Source organism: Megachile rotundata, chromosome 4 (genome assembly GCF_050947335.1).
Source record: "Megachile rotundata isolate GNS110a chromosome 4, iyMegRotu1, whole genome shotgun sequence".
Taxonomy (NCBI): Eukaryota; Metazoa; Arthropoda; class Insecta; order Hymenoptera; family Megachilidae; genus Megachile; species Megachile rotundata.
Window position 1 is genome coordinate 10,149,432 of NC_134986.1, and position 21,153 is coordinate 10,170,584.

Genomic DNA, 21,153 nt, shown 5'->3' on the forward strand with positions numbered 1-21,153 from the left:
TTGAGAGAAGAGAGTTCAAAAATAATTATAATTTTGTCTTTTTAAAAATTTTAAGTACACGATATCGTATGATGTACATTGTTTTTTACCGATTCATAGCTCAACTCAAGTGTATCGTTCACCGAGAGATTTAATCACAGACTTTGAAGCACGAGTACACGTATATACGAATCTCTTTGAAGCGATCTTGATTAGACACTCCATCCTTTAGGAATTCCTCGTTGCTCTATTTCAGCTTTGTTTGAGAGGTCTACTGAAACTGATCGCTATTTGTATGAGGCACATACATCTATGTACTTATTTAACCCCCATATGGTTCTCGGAAACATATTACACACAAGATCCTTGGTATCACTCATCCACCTTGATTTTTACTTAAAATACTTACTAATTTTTACATGCTTCAATTTTTGAACAATTTTATAACTTTATAATATTTCAAATTGAAAGATGGAAGCTTGAAAATTTTTAGAAGTATGAATCTTTGAAACTTTTAAATTGAGAAATTCTTAAATGTATAAGTCTAAAAACATTCAAAATAAAAATTTTGGTTTCCAGATTTAGTCAACTTCGAGGTAATGAAACTTTCCAGTTAAAACGAAACTACAAATGAGAATAAAAATGTAAATGTAAATGATACTTTAAATAAAAAAAAATGTAAATGGTAGTTTAACTAAAAAAGAAAATGTAAATGGTACTTTAAATAAAAGTGCAAATGTAAATGGTACTGTAAATGCAAATGTAAATGATAATGTAAACAAAAATAAAAATCCCAAAAAAATAAAAATGAAAACAAGAATGAAAATGAGCACGAAAAAGAAAAAAATAAAAACAGAAAATGAAACTCGGCCATAAAATTCGAAACAAAAAAAATGCAGATATCAAAACGGATTCGTCTCGAGGACAAAAACACGCAGGTGAATATATTTGAACACGTGTCCTCGTTGGAATAAGGGACGCGTAAGAATATATTGCAACGTATTACGGGTAAAAATGAAAGAAGAGAATGAAGTGACGTGGGTGGTAACAAAGAAAGCCGTGAATCATTGCCGCTACACTACCGGTGACACGTGTACACGATGAATACACGTGCACTTCCTCAGTTAGGCGAGTCTAATTACCGCCTTCATATTTCGTGCAGCAATTTTCGTCCTATTTTTAAGGCGGCACTTTGCTTTTTCGCGGCACGCCTCAAGGAATTCCTTTCAGAAGAAACATCTCTGATATAAAGGAACAAAAACGAACGGGAACAGACGAAATCGCGAATTAAAAGGAACAAATTTTGTATCCACGAATCGGGGATATGGATCAATTTCAAAGAAACTTTTGAATACAAAGGGGAAACTTTTTGGTTCTGGTACTTGAACGGACAAAGGGATTTCTTTCGGCTTTTTTATTTTTACAGATATTTTTAATATTTTAGTAATGTGTAATACAGTAAGTTATTCAAAATAATTACAGTACAGAATATTAAATGTTACATATCGAGTTTAGTAATCGTATTTATTATTCGATGATAATTTCATGTAATATCTTTGACTTCACTCGGACAAATTATATTCGTGTTATATGTAGTATACAGGGTGTTACAAATTTGGTGGAACAAACCATATAGATCATTTTCTATGAAAAAATATAAATAGCAGAGTATTTATGGTGACATTAGTTCATATGTGATTTTATGTAACATACAATTATATTCATATTGTGTTTAATATAAAGGGTGTTACAAATTTTGCGGAACAACCATAAACATGATTTTTTATGAAAAAAATAAATAGCAAAAAATTTATAGTGACATGTGATCATATGTGATTTCATATAACACACTATACAATGATATATTTTATTAATACAGTTAGTGTACTTAATACAAATACTATTTAACATAAAGATATTACACGAAGTAAATATTATATCATTTATGTTATAAGGATAATATATTACCTCTAGTATAATTCTGCATACAAATATATTTATAAATTTCTACCATTACTAAAAAATACACCCAAAAAATGTTTGTCCACCTCTTACAAATTAAACATAAACAGATAAGTTATTTTATGGATAAATGTTTTATACGTAAATTGGTGATCCGTGATCTGGGCAATATGGTCAGAAAACGATTTCGTTGTTCTTTTTGCCTTTTTTTTTTACGACGCTATGAAAACTCGACGAGGATTTACGGGAACGTAAAAGTTGGGTCGAAAAGGACGAAACAGGGTCGAAAGGAAATATGATGGCTAGATTAGTTTCTTTGTCCTTCTTCCACTTTCGGGTACAACAGTTGGACGAATTTAATTTCAAAGGTAGGTTAATTCGTAATCAACAGGCAGCTGTTGATTCCGGTGAAATTCCGGAAATTTGTGAATGAAACAATGGTAATGTTGTTGTCCCGAATTAACGAGGCTGAATTATAGTGTTTAAACGACTTAATTTACTGTAAACGCGAAATTAACTACGTGTTTACGTTACAAAATGTGCTGTAATCAATTTTGATAAGCAAATAAAAGGTGTGCAAGACTGGTATTTAGAAGGTGAATGTATATTTAGAGTTATATATGAAAGAGGTTATTGGTAATAGATATATTGCATAGTGGTAATATTTCCACTTATAAGGTTTTTATTATTTGTTGATAATATATGGGTTTATATATACGTATGTGTTTTAGAATATACTTATCGAAAACACACGTGTATATGTGTACAGGGTGTCTCACAACTAGTGTAGGTCCCTGAAATGGGAGATAACCGACGTGACCAATCAGAGCGCGAGGATTACGCACGCGCAGACGCGAGAGCGACAGTTGCGAGCCTAGTAGCTGAGCGCGCGCAATACTCGCGCTCTGATTGGTCCGTGCTCAGCCATTCCCCATTGGTCACGTCAGCTACCCCATTACAGGGACCTACACTAGTTGCGAGACACCCTGTATACATTTTAATATCACAGTAAAGCATTTATACATATAATATAACAACTTTATACACTTTAATACTATACACATGTAACATTAACATAAAATTCCCAAAACTTCCAATAATGTAAACCTATATTGACCCTACGAATTCTGAAATATTACCAATATATCCCACACTCTCATTACTTATACAAAATCTACAGAAAGGATATCTATTCCTTCAATGCACCATGTCCTATTATTTTTTATTATTCCTTTTCCATTGTGACCCATTTCCCTACTTTCTATCACGGACAAGAATCTTTGAATTTAAAAGAAAAAGTCCACCTCCGTGAAAAAACTTGTCATTCGACTTAACAGTTTCCTCCGCACTTAGTTACGCAATAACAAGATTCAACGAATATTAACGGCGGACAGAAAATCTGAAATAGGAGGACACAATAAAACGAAATTAGAACGTTTATCACTGTACAGAACGCATAATGATGTTTTCCTCGATTGTTGCGCATCTTAACGAGAGTTTACCAAGTCATTCTGAAACCGAATGAAGATTTAACGGGGCAATTAGCCTTCGTTAAACAAGTACCCCACGGGAATTCGTATTCCAAAGGAGGACAAATTTGAAGAACGTAAGAAATGAGCAAGGCAGTAATCCGTTTGTGACAAACGGGCTGAACTATGATTATACTCTAACCAGATATCGTAAGCTTTGCTTAAGCGTATCTGGGACGCGGAGAGACTTAAACATACTCTGTTGACGATTGATTATTAAATTATAATTTTTATGTCTTACTTAAACTTTACATTTGACGATTTTAGTTTTTAAGGATTTGAACATTCTTATTTTAAGCACGTTTCAATTATAATTTGATGGAAATAAGAAGCCAAATTTGAATGATAGTTCAGTTGTAATTTAATTGTATTTTTAGTCTGAATTAAAAGTTTCATTTAACAATTGAAAGTTAAATGTTAACTGAAAAAATTCTGAGGTAAAATTTTTAATCTTTCACGTAGTTTCAATAAAAATTTAATTCCTTAGTTCTATCAAATTAACTCGACCTTTTAATGAATTCAATAAATAGATCCATTTCATAGAAATTTCAGTAATACTAAAATTTGCATTAATCATAATAAAAAGTTGATTACTTCTCGCTCACAAAATCATCCACTCAGCAATTCAGTTCTTAATTAAAGAAAATTGAACTACGAATGAAAGATTCATAACTAATTAGTGCTAACTGAAATGAAGGAGTTAATTAATTATCCAAAACCTTGATCCAAGGATGAAAAAGCCAAATCCTCCACGAGTGAACGTTGAATTTTAAGTGGCTTCCAGAAGTCTCACCTTCACCTTCCACTAATTCATGGTTTTTAGCGGGGATAACACGCGATAATAGGGGGTACCGTTTTAGGGGTAAGTTTCACCTTTACCCTTCAACCGTTAACGAGCGCAGGCAGACGAGCGTTCGAGCGGAAAGTTCAACTTGCAGCTTGTTAAACAGACAAGCATTTGCACACTCGAAATTTTGCCACGCTTGATTTATTGTGACGAACAAATCTGACCCATTTTGAAATTCAACTTGTGGATATCACATTTTTAATCGTAATTATTTTTACCAAATAATGATGGTGGTGGAGTACTTTAGGGAGAATGTGAAATTTCAAGTTTTGCATTTTTTAATTTTTAGGTTTTATATTTTTAGATTTTCAAGTTTTTACATTTTTCAATTTTCAGGATTCTAAGTTTTCAAATTTTGAGATCTTTAAATTTTTATGCTTTCAATTTTTCAAATTTTCTAGTTTTCAATTTTTCAAATTTTCTAGTTTTCAAATTCTCAGGTTTTCAGGTTTTCAAGTTTTCAAGTTTTCAAGTTTTCAAGTTTTCAAATTTCCAAATTTTCAAGTTTTCAAATTTCCAAATTTTCAAGTTTTCAAATTTTCAAATTTCTGATCTCCAAAATTCCCAAATACCAATTTTTCACTTTTCCAAATTTCTAAGTTTGAAATTTTCAACTTTTCAACTTGCAGATTCTCCAAATTCACAAGTTCCTAGATTCTATGTCCCCAAATTCTTAAATTCCCAAATTTTTCAATTTCCAAATTCCCAAATTCTCAAATTTCTAAATACTCAAATTGTCAGACTGTCAAACCTTGAATTTCCAAATTCTCAAATTTTCATCTTTCGAAATTCTCAAATTCCTAAATGCTCAAATAATCAGATTGTCAAACCTTAAATTTTCATCTTTCCAAATTCTCAAATTCCTAAATGCTCAAATTGTCAGACTGCCAAACCTTGAATATCCAAATCTTCAAATTTCCAACTTCTTAAATTCTCAAATTCCTAAATGCTCAAATTATCAACTTATTAAACTTCAAATTTCCAAATTCACCAATGTAATAATAAATACAGAAATCTCACTCATAACTCACATAACTACCACACACACAATCTCTTTCACTAAATTTCAATAAACTGCACTAATAAATTATATTCAAAATTAATGAAAAATTATATAGATTTGATTTGTAACGTTTAAAGCATTAATCTTGAACAATATACCTCATAAATGTCCCAGCAATTTCAAAAGAAAATACGTGAAAAGGTCTTGAATGGGCAGGCTAATAACATAAAACAATGGATACAGCTCATAAGAACGAATTATAAAGCGTTCCGATAAAAGAACAATTCAACAGCGATAAAATATTGTTGAGAAGAAATTCGCCAGCAACAGATGCGCGGTATTGAATATCGAAGTGAAGCCGCGAGCCTATTAAATACCATCGATTCTCGATTGCTTTTCAGGGCGAAATTGTAGAAAATACAAAACGACAACAACGGAGCACCCTTCGGGTAGGTAATCGATGACTCGTGTTGCTTTAATCGGTCGCCTCTCGAAGATCTTGAGAATCGCTGAATAGAAAGAATTTTGAGAATCACCTTCAACCAATGGTGTCAATTAATAAGTGGAAGTACCAAGAAAATATTCGGGCAGAAACAAGCGGTAAAATTGTAAACCATCGTGAAAAGTCGTAGAATAGAAACAGCCTGATTTCGGGTTAAAATCGTCCGTTCTGAATTTTACTTTCAGATGCCTGATGCTAATACGTTTAGGCAAATTGCTTCGTAGATTACAAGGAAGCCTCTCTCTACGAGCTAACGAATTACGTTTCGAACCTCGAGGGACGTTGCTTTGATCGATCCCCATGGAATACGAAATAGCGTGCCACATATGGATTAAACATGACAGACATATACGGTACAATAAAGGCACTGAATATTTCAACTTTGTGGACAGTTTATCGCCTTTTAATTGTCTCGTTGGTATTCGATACCACGAATTCAATAATGCAAAATGAGTACACGTGCAGTGGTACACTTTGGAGAATCTGTGAAAGCTTTGGCTTGTTATTTTTGACGTGCTTTGAGATTTAAATGGGAATTTGAGATTCTGCCATGAAATTAGTTTGGGATTTCTGTATTTGCGAAAGTGGATATTTGGTACACTACGGGGATTACTGCAATTAATTCTTGTTATACGAAGAATATTAATAGGGCTCTTATGCACATGTTTTTCTCAAGTTTTAACCTTTAAATCGATGTATTATCAGCGCCATTTTGAGACACTTTTCTCTCATGAAATTGTCATAGACTTTTCATATTTCCAGAATTGGATATTTAACATGGTACGACAGAGTTTGTTGCAATTAATTATTATTCATGACATATGAAGAATATTAATGGGGCTGTTATGTACATGTTTTTGTCAAGTTCTAACCTTTAAATTGATGTAGTATCAGCGCCATTTTGAGACACTTTTCTGTCATGAAATTGTCACAGACTTTTCACATTTCCAAAACTAGATATTTGACACGGTACGACAGAGTTTGTTGCAATTAATAATTATTCATGACATATTAAGAATATTCATGAGGCTGTTATGTACCTATATTTGTCAAGTTTTAACCTTTAAATTGATGTAGTATCAGCGCCATTTTGAGACACTTTTCTGTCATGAAATTGTCACAGACTTTTCACATTTCCAAAACTAGATATTTGACACGGTACGATATAGTTTGTTGCAATTAATAATTATTCATGACATATGAAGAATATTAATGGAGCTCTTACGTACATGTTTTTGTCAAGTTTTAACCTTTAAATTGATATAACATAAGCATCATTTTGAGATACTTTTCTGTCATGAAATTATCTTTGACATATTCCGTTTTGAATTTTAGTATTTGGTGCAGACCGACATGCTTTGTTATAGTTAATAATTATTCAATATATATTAAGAATATTAATGGGGCATTTATACAGACATTTTTGTCAAGTCTTGACCTTTAAATTGATGTATCATAAGTGTCATTCTGAGATACTTTTCTGTCATGAAATTATCTTGCAGTTTATATTCTGAAACTGGAGTATTGACATACAGCAACAATCTTTATTACAATGAATAATTATATACGTTATATTAAGAACATTATTAGAAGTTTCATACATGTAGGCACTATTGAGAAGCCTCAAACTTTAAATTGAGATAGCAGAAGTGTCATTTTGAGATACTTCTCTGTCATAAAGTTGTCTTAAACTTTTATAGTGGCTAACTGAATACTCAATATGCTACATCATTAATTAATACAACAATTTACAAACATGTAATATTTATACATTTACTACGAAAAATATTTATAAAATTTTTAAGTAACTCTCCATGAATTGATATAAAATAAGCAACATTTTGCAGCACTCAAAATCATATCCGACATTTCAACGAACCAACTTAAAAATGTACCCAAAGCGTGGCAAACTTTTTCTTAAATAATCCCGAAACGGAAACACGGTAAAAAGCTTAATGAAGCTAGAAACCAGAGTGTACTGAACTGTATTATTTATGAATATCCCACCTTTGCCAACGTCGGGTTCATTCCCGCTTTAAACGTGCCCCTTCATTCTTTTTTTTTCCTTTTCTTTTAATTTCCTCGACATTTTCACCCAAGGGGCGAAATTTCCTGCATAATCGTTGCAACATTTTTCTCCCACCCAGCAAGAAAGAAAAGACGTCATCGTGGCCACTCTTTTATAATTCATTCTGTGCTCGTTAACCTAGCTCCGTAGGTACGACGTTATAAGCGTAGGCCACATAGCACTTTAGTCTGAACAAAGCTGCTTAGCGAAATGTTCGCGCTTCGTCGAGATTTTCAACGTCGATGATCCGGAATTCAATGTGTAAAAATACGCGTCTCTTCGTGACAATTTAACCGTACAGTCGATCAATTTCATCGTATTTATAGCCATTGATCTGGCATCGTTTTTATTACACATCGTCATTCATCGTTCGTAAGACTATCCTTTTCTTCGGAAAATTTCCCTCGTTTCTCCCGCCTCTTTCTTTTCTTTTTTATTCATCCCCTTGCACAAACGGCAGAGAATGCGGGACCGGAAGTGCCGGAACGGGTAAAAATAGAGAATCGTTAATTTTATGCTTGCGAAGTAGTAGCAAGGCGTGCTTGCATCCGTTTCAAGCGAAACTTCTTCCGTAATTCCGCAAGAAAATGCAACGTGCCAACTCTTCCTTTGAAGTTTCGCTAATGAAACGTGATCCGTTGAAGAATCTCGCTTCCGTGGAATTTCTGTTTCGGTGGTTTTTCAAGGAAAAAGAATGAGAACGGGATAAAGGGACGCGTTTAGATGAAGACGTATCTACTTGCTCGCTGGACAAACTTGCAATGCTAATTTGATCTCGTGGAGCGTGACTTGTGCTTACGTCACTGCGACTAAATTAGTTTGCTGATTGTTCTATTTTGCGTTAGCTCGTTGCAAATTAAATAACTGATTTATTCATGAAACTGTCTATGACTTCGATGCAAGTAATATTCATTAATCAAACCTTCGAAGCATTTGATTAATTGCTTAATTTATTGGGTTGTGACGGGCATGGATTTGGGGTAATAACGGAATGATTGAGAGGATTTATATGTTTCTGGAGAAAGTTAATTTATTGAGAGCTTTTTGACGAGAGATTAGGTTATATTTAGTTTGGCTAGGTTAGGTTAAATTTAAGTAGATTCAGTTTAGGTTAGATTACATTTAAGTAGATTCAGTGTAGGTTACGTTACGTTTAGGAAGATTCAATGTAGGTTAGGTTACATTTAGGAATATTCAGTTTAGGTTAGGTTAAATTTAAGTATATTCAACTTAGGTTAGGTTACATTTAGGTAGATTCAACGTAGGTTAGGTTACGTTTAGGAAGATTCAATGTAGGTTAGGTTACATTTAGGTAGATTCAACGTAGGTTAGGTTACGTTTAGGAAGATTCAATGTAGGTTAGGTTACATTTAGGAATATTCAGTTTGGGTTAGGTTAAATTTAAGTAAATTCAACTTAGGTTAGGTTACATTTAGGTAGATTCAACGTAGGTTAGGTTACGTTTAGGAAGATTCAATGTAGGTTAGGTTACATTTAGGTAGATTCAATGTACGTTAGGTTACGTTTAGGTAGATTCAATGTAGGTTAGGTTACATTTAGGAATATTCAGTTTAGGTTAGGTCAAATTTAAGTAAATTCAATTCAGGTTAGGTTACATTTAGATAGATTCAATGTAGGTTAGGTTACATCTAGGTACATTCAGAGTAGGTTAGGTTACATTTAAGTAGCTTCAGTTTATGTTAGGTTACATTAGGTAAATTCAGTCTAAGTTAGTTTTGATTTAGTTCAGGTTGAGCATCTTTATGTTGGACTTTACTGATACAATCATGAACAAGCTTGAAATATTTAAGATATCTTTTTAATGTATATTTCAAATATTCTTATGTATATTTTGAGACGAATTGAATTACATTACATTATAAGCTGAAGATCACTTTGGCATTACCACTTGTGTGGACTGACTAATTTATACATTAAAAAAAGAAATTATTAAAGAAACTGATCGTAAACGAGTTTCGTAATCGAAATTACGAAATACTCAGATAACATTCAGTACGAAAGATTCGTAGATCATATATTTTACTGCTCAATCCGCGTCAAAATCTGCGTTATCAGCTACCCACTAACTTTATAAAGATCTGACAGCACATGTTTCCAACCGTGGCAAACATTAAAGAATTTACAACCTTTCACTTTACGACACGAATTTTCCTTTATTGAAAGTCGTAAAGCAGTTGTCTTTGTACGAAATTCACCGACGACGTGATTAAACTTCAAACAGGTTATAAACGAGAAAATGCATTGCAAATAATTCTTTCCTACTTTCACAAGACACATATCCGGGTGTCCATTACGTTGCGTATCCACGTTTTCGGAAACGTTATAGATGTTTTATCGCCATCTCAAATATGAAACAGTTTTATCGTGCTCGAATGAACGAAATAAATCAACAATATTCTCGTTCGAATCCTGATCGTTATTGACGTGCAAACTTTGCACTGCGATAGACAAGACCAATATTCCACCAGCAAACTGAAAAAAAAAAAACGCTCTTTTATTTGTCCTTTGATACTATTTTTTTTTCAGTGTACCAGACACTTTTCAGCCATGTTCCGATGCTGTGTCAACAAACCTGTTAACTGGTAAATGGCGAAACGAATCGGATTATATGAACTATTTCATATTTGCAGAACGAAATGAACTGTGTAGAAATTAATTCGGTTAGTTCATTTATTTTTAGAAATTAAATAATTGAAGAAGAACTGCTGTAATATTGGGTACAACACATTTTACCAAACGTGTTAATAAATTGTTAAGAATTGTAAAATATGGGTGTAACACATAATTGTGTATCACGGTTGTATTAATTGCGAAATCTAAAATTTTTCGAAAGAATCTATTGTTTAAAAAGTAGAAGATCATTAAGGTTTTTTAAAAATTGTTTAATCTATAAGCCAACGAACCGATCATCTACGAAGTTCATTTAGATTAAGGATTATCTCGGCGTTCATCCTCGCGATTGCTCGAAATCCAATTTAATGTAAATGCATTCGACACGGAATCCAATTAGAAGACGCACACGAAGCGGGTGAAAAGTATCGCCATATTTCCGATACTCGGCCATTTAAAACGACATTATCGATACATTACTACCTAGACGAGTATCGTGTTTTCCGTAAGATAAAAAAGAAATTGTGACCAATTATTGAAATTGATCTCTGATTCATGCTGCACTTTACTTTTATAAGGGTCGGTTTTTCCGTCACGGCTTGAACGAACCTTGGTTTAACTGCGACTTTCGTACGAATGTGTGATTTAAATGAAACGCGAAATGTGCTGCAATTAAATTAAATGGAACATTTAACAGTTAAAGAGAACATGTGTTCTCATTTTTTGGAAAATACGAAGCAGAAAAATAAGGAGGATTTAAAATAACAGTGAGTGAATTATTATAGCGATTTTATGTATCTTACTTTTTAAATAATGTTATTCTACTGCATCTTATTGTTTAAATAATTTAAATTTCAACTAAATCTTAAATTGAAAAATCATAAAATAAGGAGAAGTGTCTGAACTTTTAAATAAATTTAAATAACCAATAAATAAATAAATGAACATATTTCAAATTATGAATGAACAAGTTATAACTAGTAAATAAATAATAAATTATTGAAAAATGAGACCTTTATTGCTATGACTTTACCTTGTAAAAATAAGTGAAACAAAATATCGAAACTTAGCATGAATTAATAATATAATTACTCTACCGGTGTAATTAAATTCAATTGCTTCGAATTGACTTTAATTAATTAAATGTCGCCATGGACATTCGCGTCGCGGTAAAACATTGTTTATTCAAAAGGAACGTTTTCGCCGTTAAAACGTAGAAATTATGTCAAAACGTTGTTTCGCCATCGAGGGAGAAAGAAGGAACGTCGAGAAGCGAATTCAGCTCGACTTAACGTTAAGACGTTAAACTTTTATCGCGCGACACCGATAAACTTTAGCAAGCAACGAGCCACGGTGTTGCTCGTTTATTTTCCGCCATTTTTTTTCTTCTTTAAAAATCTCCTTGTTACTCTGCTCGCATTCCTTCTGTAAAGTCGGTCGAACGTCGTTATTTTATTGCCGAAGATACGATAAATACTGTACATTATAGTATTTGATGGTGTAATTATTGGTAGAGTAGGTTTTGTTATTAAGGTTATCTTTACGTTTTTGTAATGTAGGTTAGGTTAGGGGATGAATATATATTTTTTATGTCAATTGTTCTTTCTATGCTGATTCATTTTCGAGAGAAGTGAGTTTGAAAATTTATCACGTGTTTGTAAAAATATTTGTTAAATGTGTACTGTAAAGTGTAATTATGTGAATGATAATTATGTGATAAAATGTAACTATTTGTAAATTAATATGTAATTATATGTAGCATCAATATGTATAATATGTAGCTATACAGGGTGTCTCACAACCATTGTAGGTCCCTGTAATGGGGTAGCTAACGTGCACCAATGGGGGTAGCTGAATACGGACCAATCAGAGCGCGAGTATCGCGAGCCACTAGGCTCGAAGCTGTCGCTCTCGCGTCTGCGTAATCCTCACGCTCTGATTGGTCCGTGTTTTTCCTTAATAATTCAAAAACGAAGCTTCCCACACCATTTTTGCAGAGGGAAATCTTATTCAGAATCACGTCAGCTACCATTTCAGGGAACTACACTAGTTGTGAAACACCCTGTATGTAGTACCGTAATGTAACATGTAATTATATGTAGTGTCAATATTATAATATACGTACAACTACATGTATGTAGTACAAACGTGTATCATAAATATAAAAACACATTTCAGTAACATTAACAACTATATTTACTTCATAATATTCACTAATTACCAAAAAGTCTGTATAATTATAACTTTCCGTGTCACAAAATAAATTTTCAAAGCTTGAAAAATTTTCCAAATTAATTTTCTCTAAAATGACGCTGCATGCGAACTAATTTTACTCTACATCCTTGACATATTTTTTCATGTAGATTCATCTCATTCTCGATTATATCACATCAGCAAACGCTATACAACCCGTATAGGGTGTCTCAATAAAACATGGCACCCAATTTTTCCAATTACAAAAAATTAAAAAATGTTTCAATCATATACCTCGATATTATTCAATGTCCATAATTTAACAGCAGTGAAATTATATATAAAACATGTTCCACGAGTTTGTAATTAAAAAAGGTATTCAGAAGATTAAATTCAAATGAGAGCTTAATGAAATACGATAACGCGTAAATAAATGCAGTAATAAAATACAGTATTAAGGTTTTTAAGTAACCCGGCAAAGATTATTATGAATTATGTAAGAGATGTAAAGTATGAAGTTAAATTACGTAAGTAAAGAAGTTATGTAAAATTTCACAGGGAAGTTGAAGAATACTAGGATTTCTAAACACCATACGACACACAAGTGATCAATCGATGCAGTTGTGTCAGACCACCGTTCGACCTCGATCTACTTTAACCAATTACCTCAGTCGGTCGACGAATGTCTCTCCTGAGAGTCTCTCTTGCCTGAAATCATTCGCCGAATTACAAGTAGCTAATTAAACCTGTACTGGTGCGAATAAAATTCCAGAATAACTAATTCCTTGCGCGTGACAAATGTACTGTGGTTCTCAGATTCTTTTCTTTTCAGTGTTTTGTATTTTCAAATTTTTAGATATAGGAGTCTACAGTTTGAAATTTTTATATTTCTACAGTTTTCAATTTTCACTTTCTGTATTTTCAGATTTTTTAATTTCAATTTGGTGTATTTCAAAATTTCTAAATTTCAATTTTTGTATTTCAAGATTTTTAAATTTTAATTTTCTATATTTCTACATTTCTAAATTTCAATTTTTTATATTTCTAAATTTCTAAATTCCAATCCCCTACATTTCTCAATTTCTAAATTCCACCTTTCTATATTTCTAAATTTCTAAACTCTAATTTTCGCTATTTTAAAATTTCTAAATTCCAACTTCCTATATTTCTAGATTTCTAAATCCCAATTTCCTACATTTCTAAATTCCTAAATCCCCATATATTCAGAGCTTTACACCTCTATCCTCAAACGCACACAAAGTGCACAGTTCCAACTTTCTACATTTCCAAATATCAACCCCTACCATTTACCACACACCCCACTAAGAAAACAGTCTTTAAAGCGACAAAGAAACTACTTATAATTGCAATATTTCAACTCCCTCCAACTCCTTTCAACTCCTTGACCACCATTTAAATAATCACTTTGAACAACCTAAAATAAAAAACATAAACGTGTACGTCTCCAAATTTCTAAATTCCTCCCTTTCACAATTTTCACCTAAAACCCCAAATTTACGGAACACCCGGTATACAGCATTCGTGCAGCACGCGTTCAGATACGTTTCGCGATTTAATGAACACGTAAATCTAAAATTCTTCTCCATGATACTATCTGCACTCGAACGAGCCCTCTGATAATCGTTTCTCGGCTTCGAGAGTTCATTTACGCTCTCGGTTACATACCGTCGGATCTTTTTTTACCCGGCTGGAACCGCGAGCTGTTGGTGGCATTGATTTACGTAGCGATTTATGCATCACACGGACACGAACAGAGGTTTCCAATGGTAATATTACCTGTAATAATTCCACGTCAAACACAGATGTCCCCAGTCACATTATTTGCTACACGCATTATTACGAATCACGCTTGTTACTTGAACACCATAGACTCCTGCACGCGAAGTTTCCTTAATGATGGGGTCGTTGAAACTTCCGTGTTTTGCTCCGAAACTCATCAATCGACGGTATAAATCTGAGATATGCTTGTTTAAGGATAGGTATTAATAAGTCCCTAGACGCAAATTTTATGGATCCCTAGTTTTATTATTTTTGGCACTTAGGTTTTTATTATGGGTTTTTATACTTTTAGGTTATGTTGGATTTTAGATTTTTGTTAGAGATTTTTAGATTTTTGTTATTATAGGTTTTTAGAGATTTATTGCTCTATGTTAGTGGATGAAATTTTTATTATTCTCGGACCCTCGATTCTAGTCTTATTTTTCTAGGCTCCTAGATTCCTAGATTTCCAGGTCTTTAAATTCCTAAATTTCTAAATTCTTGAATTTCCAATTTTCTAATTGTTCATGTTTGGAATTTTTAGATTTGTAAATCCCCAAATTACAATATTTCCTATGATACCTATATCCACAAGATCCCTATATTCCCTAGATCCCTATAGTTCTAGATCTCTAAATCCCAGACCTTGTGTTTCCAAATTTCTACACCCCTATACATCACACATACATGTACATATGCATATACATATTATCTCTACAGCCATCAACACTTATATCTCTACATAAATCCTCACATCTCCAAATTCCCTAAATGCTTAAATTTCCCTATACGAATGTCCCTACACTTCCACATCTAACATCCATAATTCCCCACATAAAATCCAGTAATAATTGTAGTAACACTTTCATCCCCCTTAACTGAAATCCACGTCGATAAACAGCGAGCCCATAAACGAAACGATATCTCAAAAAATGGCGTTAATAGCCCTCATTTGCAGCGTAATTTTCAACGAAGTCTTTTGAAACAGAGACTCGCTTAAAATAAATTAATCGTGCAACTCCGTGACAGAATATCACGATTATTTCCCGAGGAAAAATAAACGAGATATTCGCTTCATCTAGCGGCTGTGAAACAGAGAATACCGGAGGAAATTTCAACGGAGATTCCCGGACAAAAGAGTCCCGTATCGCTCGAGGTGTTTGCGAACATCGCAAACTCTCTGTTTAAACAATGTCGGCCTTGTCTTGACAAGTATGGAATTTGCGAACGAAACGGTCTAATGTTATAAAATAAATGATCGATGAAGGGAATTTCCGAACAAGAAAATTGTGACGGAAATTCGACGCGAAGTTGACCGAGTTTTGCCGAAACTACGAGATAAAAAATTCTGCGGAACCGCGAAATTCAAACAATCCTATTGTTTCCGGTTGTGTATCAACCCGGGCCGCAAAGAGGAACAAACAACTCGCTGTTGCTCGAATATTCCTTTCCATTTTGGATTGTTTCGTTCTTTTGGATTCTTGTTGTTTTTCCCTCTTTCGTCTGCGGGCTTCCTTCGATGGTAAATAAAATCGTTCCAGAGCTGCCCGCTCGAATTCGCTTCCGATTGCATTAATTATCGGGTGTGACCACGATAATGGCCTGTCTGCTTACTAAATTACACACGATCGTTATCGATTCTTCGTGTACACCCGTCAACTCGCGTTCGGAGCTGTGTAGTCGCTCATCCGGCGAGTGAATTAAAATCGGCCTCGTGCGTACAGAATTTCCTTTTCGATATATTGCAAGTAGGAGCGGTTTTAGTATTGGGAATTACTGTTAGAGCTGAGAGAAAATATTTTTTTGGGGACGTGTGGAAATTTGGGAAGTTGGGAATTAAGGAATTTGGGAATTTGGAAACTTTGGATGATAAGAAATTGGAGCACTTAGGAATTCGGTAATTTAGAAATTTGGGGAATTTAGGAACTTTAAGAAATTTAGAAAATCTAGGAATTTAGGAATTTTAGGTACTTTAGAACTTTAGGTAATTTAAGTAATTTAGAAATTTAGGAAATTTAACAAATTGTGGAATTTAGGAATTTTATGTCCTTTAGAACTTTAGGAAATTTAAGAAATTTAGAAAATTTAGGAAATCTAGGAATTTAGGAATTTTAGGTACTTTAGAACTTTAGGAAATTTAGGTAATTTAAGTAATTTAGAAATTTAGGAAATTTAAAAAATCGTGGAATTTAGGAATTTTATGTCCTTTAGAACTTTAGGAAATTTAAGAAATTTAGAAAATTTAGGAAATCTAGGAATTTAGGAATTTTAGGTACTTTAGAACTTTAGGAAATTTAGGTAATTTAAGTAATTTAGAAATTTAGGAAATTTAAAAAATCGTGGAATTTAGGAATTTTATGTCCTTTAGAACTTTAGGAAATTTGGAAATTAGGAAATTTAAGAAATTTAGAAAATTTAGGAATTTTAGGTAATTTAGAAATTTCAGTAATTTAGGTAATTAGGAAATTTAGGAAATTTAGAATTTTAGAAATTTGGAAACTTGAGAATGTAGGGAATTTAGAAAATCAGTAACTTCAGAATTTAGAAATTTGAGAATTCAGAAAATTTGGAAATTTAGTAATTTGGGAATTTCTAACTTTAAGAACGTAAAAAATTTAAAAATATAGCAACTTTGAAATTTGAAGATTTAGCAATAAAAATTTAAAACGTGAAAGTTTAAAAATTTTAAAAACTCTAACACCGAAATTTACAAATTCACGGATTTAAAGAAGGTACAGATATTATTGTCGAGAGGATGGTTTTATGGAGATAACGAATTTATTTATTTATTTTCAATTTCAGTTTCTAGTGTATCGAGTATTTAAATAAATTGCACCGCTACTTTTAGGTAATTAATTACTGCTCATAAATGTGAACATGTTTATTTTAAATTATAGACATTATTGAACCACTTTCGTTGAAGTATTATATTGACTGTTATTGAGATAACAATGTATTTATTCACTTTTTTATTTCAAGCTTGATGTACACTGAATTAAAATAATTAACTGCGTTTATTAAATTATTCCACAAAAACCTATGATGAGAAAAAATGTTATGTATTTTTATTGTAATTCGTAAACATTGTTAACAAGTTCCTATTTGTTTAAAAAAATTAGAGGTTTTATATTTATTTCCCTAATTTAAAAAATAGATGTTCTCATTTTTAAATATGGCAAATCATATTAAAATACTAATTTATATTTTATTAATTTTTCATTAAAATATTGCATTTAATAATGTAATTAATTTTAATATTATATAATATTTAATATTATTTAATATTATTAAAATTAATGTATCCCTCAACGTCAAGCTATGTACCCTCTTCTCCAACAATTAATTAACAAATACTTGAATTTTAATCAACAATGCACCCCAATATTATAAATTACTTTTCAATCCCAAACAAGTTACCCATCCCAATTTTTACTAATTACATTTTTTAACCCTAAGAAAATATACAACAAATTTGTTTTAATTCTCGAAAATTACAAAATCTATCTTTCCATCAGTAAAAAGAAATAATTTCCCAATATTTATTCTCCAATTATAAAATGTACTATTTTTAATGTATACCAACAACCTTAACACCTCGCCCTTTATCCCGGCTATTATTTTTATTTGCGAAAGAAATAGATGCATTTCGCGTGTCGCGGTCCCATAAACATATTTTCCCTCCGGTTTTAACCTTACACCGCATTTCTAAGTGTTCGCGTTACATGCAAATCTCGCATTCGACGACACGCATCCCCTTTAAAAATCAAGCTCAGTATACGACTCACCTGGACGATCGCGACGCCTAACCCTTGTTTTTCACCTGCGTGTACGTACGCTACCTGACCCAATGTGCGACTGGCGCATTCTGGGTACCGCCGGTACCTTTTATAACCTCTCGGTGACACGGCCCTGCGCGCAACGCCACGCAGTCTCTGTGAAACACAGTGCCGTCTCTACATAGACACCGTTCACAATTTTTTTTAACCCATTAACTAATCAAATTTAAACACACACATTTTGCAGATTTTATTTTAAGAAAAACATAGATTTTTACAAAATTTAATTGCAAATATAGTAAATGGAGTTACCAAAAAGAAAATACTACATCTCGTAGTTGGCAGGGCATGTTAAGACCTCGGAAATATCAATCTCTTTCGAATATCTTGTTATGGTTCTTCGCGAAAATCTGCTACACTTTTTCCTTTTTCAACCCCTCCGTGATTTATCATTAATTTTATATAAACTTTTATTTCTTCTTGATTTTGTCTTTGTATTTGGTGACGGTTTTTATTCGGGATAAGATATTGGGTTTGTGAGACACTTTTTAAATATGGTCAATGTTGAGGATTTATTTTGTATTTTGTCGATGTTATTGGTTTTTGGGAAATCTTGTAAAATCATGTAAAATTTTGGGAGATCTAAAAAAGTATCTATTGTTCATGGTTGTTGTTTTCAGATGTATATAGTATGTCGTTGTACTAGATAATTTTTAATGAATCTATGTATGAGGTAATTTTTAATGAACTCATATTTCAGATGATTGTTAAAGAATTCATGTGCCAAATAATTTTTAATACATTCATGTGCCAAATAATTTTTAATGCATTCATGTGCTGAATAATTTTTAATGCATTCATGTACCAAATAATTTTTAACAAAATGATCATTGCTTCATTAGTTAACATTCTTAGAAAATTTCTAATAATACAATTGTTAGTAGTAGATCTCAAATAAATTGTAAAAATTTTCAGTGCAGAGAAAATTAGGTATATTTTCTAAAGATACCAATTTACATAATGATAGAAAGTAAAATAATATGAAGAGTATAAAATTTTAAATTGAGTACTAATGATACACTAATTATGAATAAATAATACAATCACTGGTTGTAATAATGTTTAATTAATGGAATAACTAGTGTTGTTTAATTCTGTTAGAAGCAGAAATATTATTCATGTACGAGCATCCATGCAGTACAAATACGTTTAGAAAGTAAACATTTTTTCAAGCCGGTTGAAACTACGACCCACGTTATCGATTTAGTTAGAGTAATTGGAAACCTAGGTACTCTACAATCTACATCACGTAAAACGTGGAGTATACACTGTTAGTTAAAATAATACTGAACTGCTTGAAGATCTTACAACCTCTGTATGACCTAATTTTTGTGTGCATTGATACTTAACAACAACTATTATGTGACAGGAAAACTTGTATCTTAACAAAAATTTATAAATTTTAACTACAAATAAATTTTATTAGAAATTAAGTTTAATTATGAACTTGTGTTTCTAGTTTTCTATGACACTACACATTAATGAATTAACTAGAGTTGTCATCATTTTTTAAAATAAAAGAGTTAATCAATGTTGAAGAAAATAAATAAAATATTATTCAAGATCAATTTGTAATAGAATAAATATTTATAAATTTAATTTTCCATCATATGCAAATGAATTAACTGTATATATAATTACACAAAAATATACATTTTGCAATTAAAAAAAATAATCAACATTGAAAGAAATAAATATAATATTACTTAAAATGAATCTGCAATGAAATAAAAAATATACATATCTAATTAACCCCTTCACCATAAATTTACCATATAAAAAATATATTATTTGAAATTAACCTCAAGCGAAATTAATTAAAATTGTTTAAAATTGTTAATAAATACGTTCTATTTAGTATCGAGGACAGTGATATGGCTTAGTTAAATTACACAAGAGAGAAGCAGAGGAACTTGCCAGTTCATGGGTCACAAAACTTTAGAAATACCATCTGGTTTACGAGTTATGTGGTTGTGAACTGTAGTTAGTGGCAACGTGGTAGTATTTAGTTACTATTTTCTCACCGAACGCAAAATTTACGATGACCACGCTAAGAGATATCGATCAGCGATCGCCAGACTTTATGACACGACAATTTGTCAACCGTGACTCGTCAAATGAAAATTAATCTCTGTTCCTTCAATTTTTCATTCGATTGCTATTTTCATTCGGACCATTTCCATAATTGAACTCGGTGTCCTTGGTATTTATGTGCGTGGAAATGGAAAGTGTTGCGTGAAAAACAAAACTCGTTACGAAATTTGTGTCATAAAAGTTATTTTATTTTAAATTTTAAGAAAGTTGCAAGTTTGAAGAATATGAAACGAAAATTTTTAATTTGAATTTTAGAATTGGTAGCTGGTATTAAATATCGAAGTTAAAAATTGTAAGCTGAATATTTAGGAAGTGAACACTGAGAATATAACTGAGAAGTTGAAGATAATTTAAAACTACACATAAGAATTTTTAAATTCCACCCAGAAAAGTTTAAAGTTATGAAAATGGAAATTGTAATCACTACTTAGCTGGGAACTGTAAGGTAACTGAAAATTTGATACCGGAAGCTTAAAGCATGACCATGAAAGAATGTAAATTTTGAAAATAGCCGAGTAAAAGAACCTTCAAAATTAAGAGCAAGAATACAGAAATAAAATCGGAAAGAGTGTCACGTAACTGAATAAATTTGTGGAAATTAAATCTTACAGTCGACTAGGAGCTGCCTGAAGAGGATCAGGCAAGAAACGGGTTTAGAGAGTCCAATTAAAGATCGAATAGCGGATGGATACGTGCTCGAGGGCCAAGAACAATCTCCGCGATAAAACGT

General features: G+C 32.2%; 1 protein-coding gene across 1 annotated transcript in view; it reads right to left on the reverse strand.

Annotated features, from left to right (window-relative positions):
- The window catches only part of igl (IQ calmodulin-binding domain containing protein igloo), a 79,947-nt gene that overhangs the window by 38,607 nt on the left and 20,187 nt on the right, over positions 1–21,153 (reverse strand). The gene's annotated exons all lie outside the window — the stretch shown is intronic.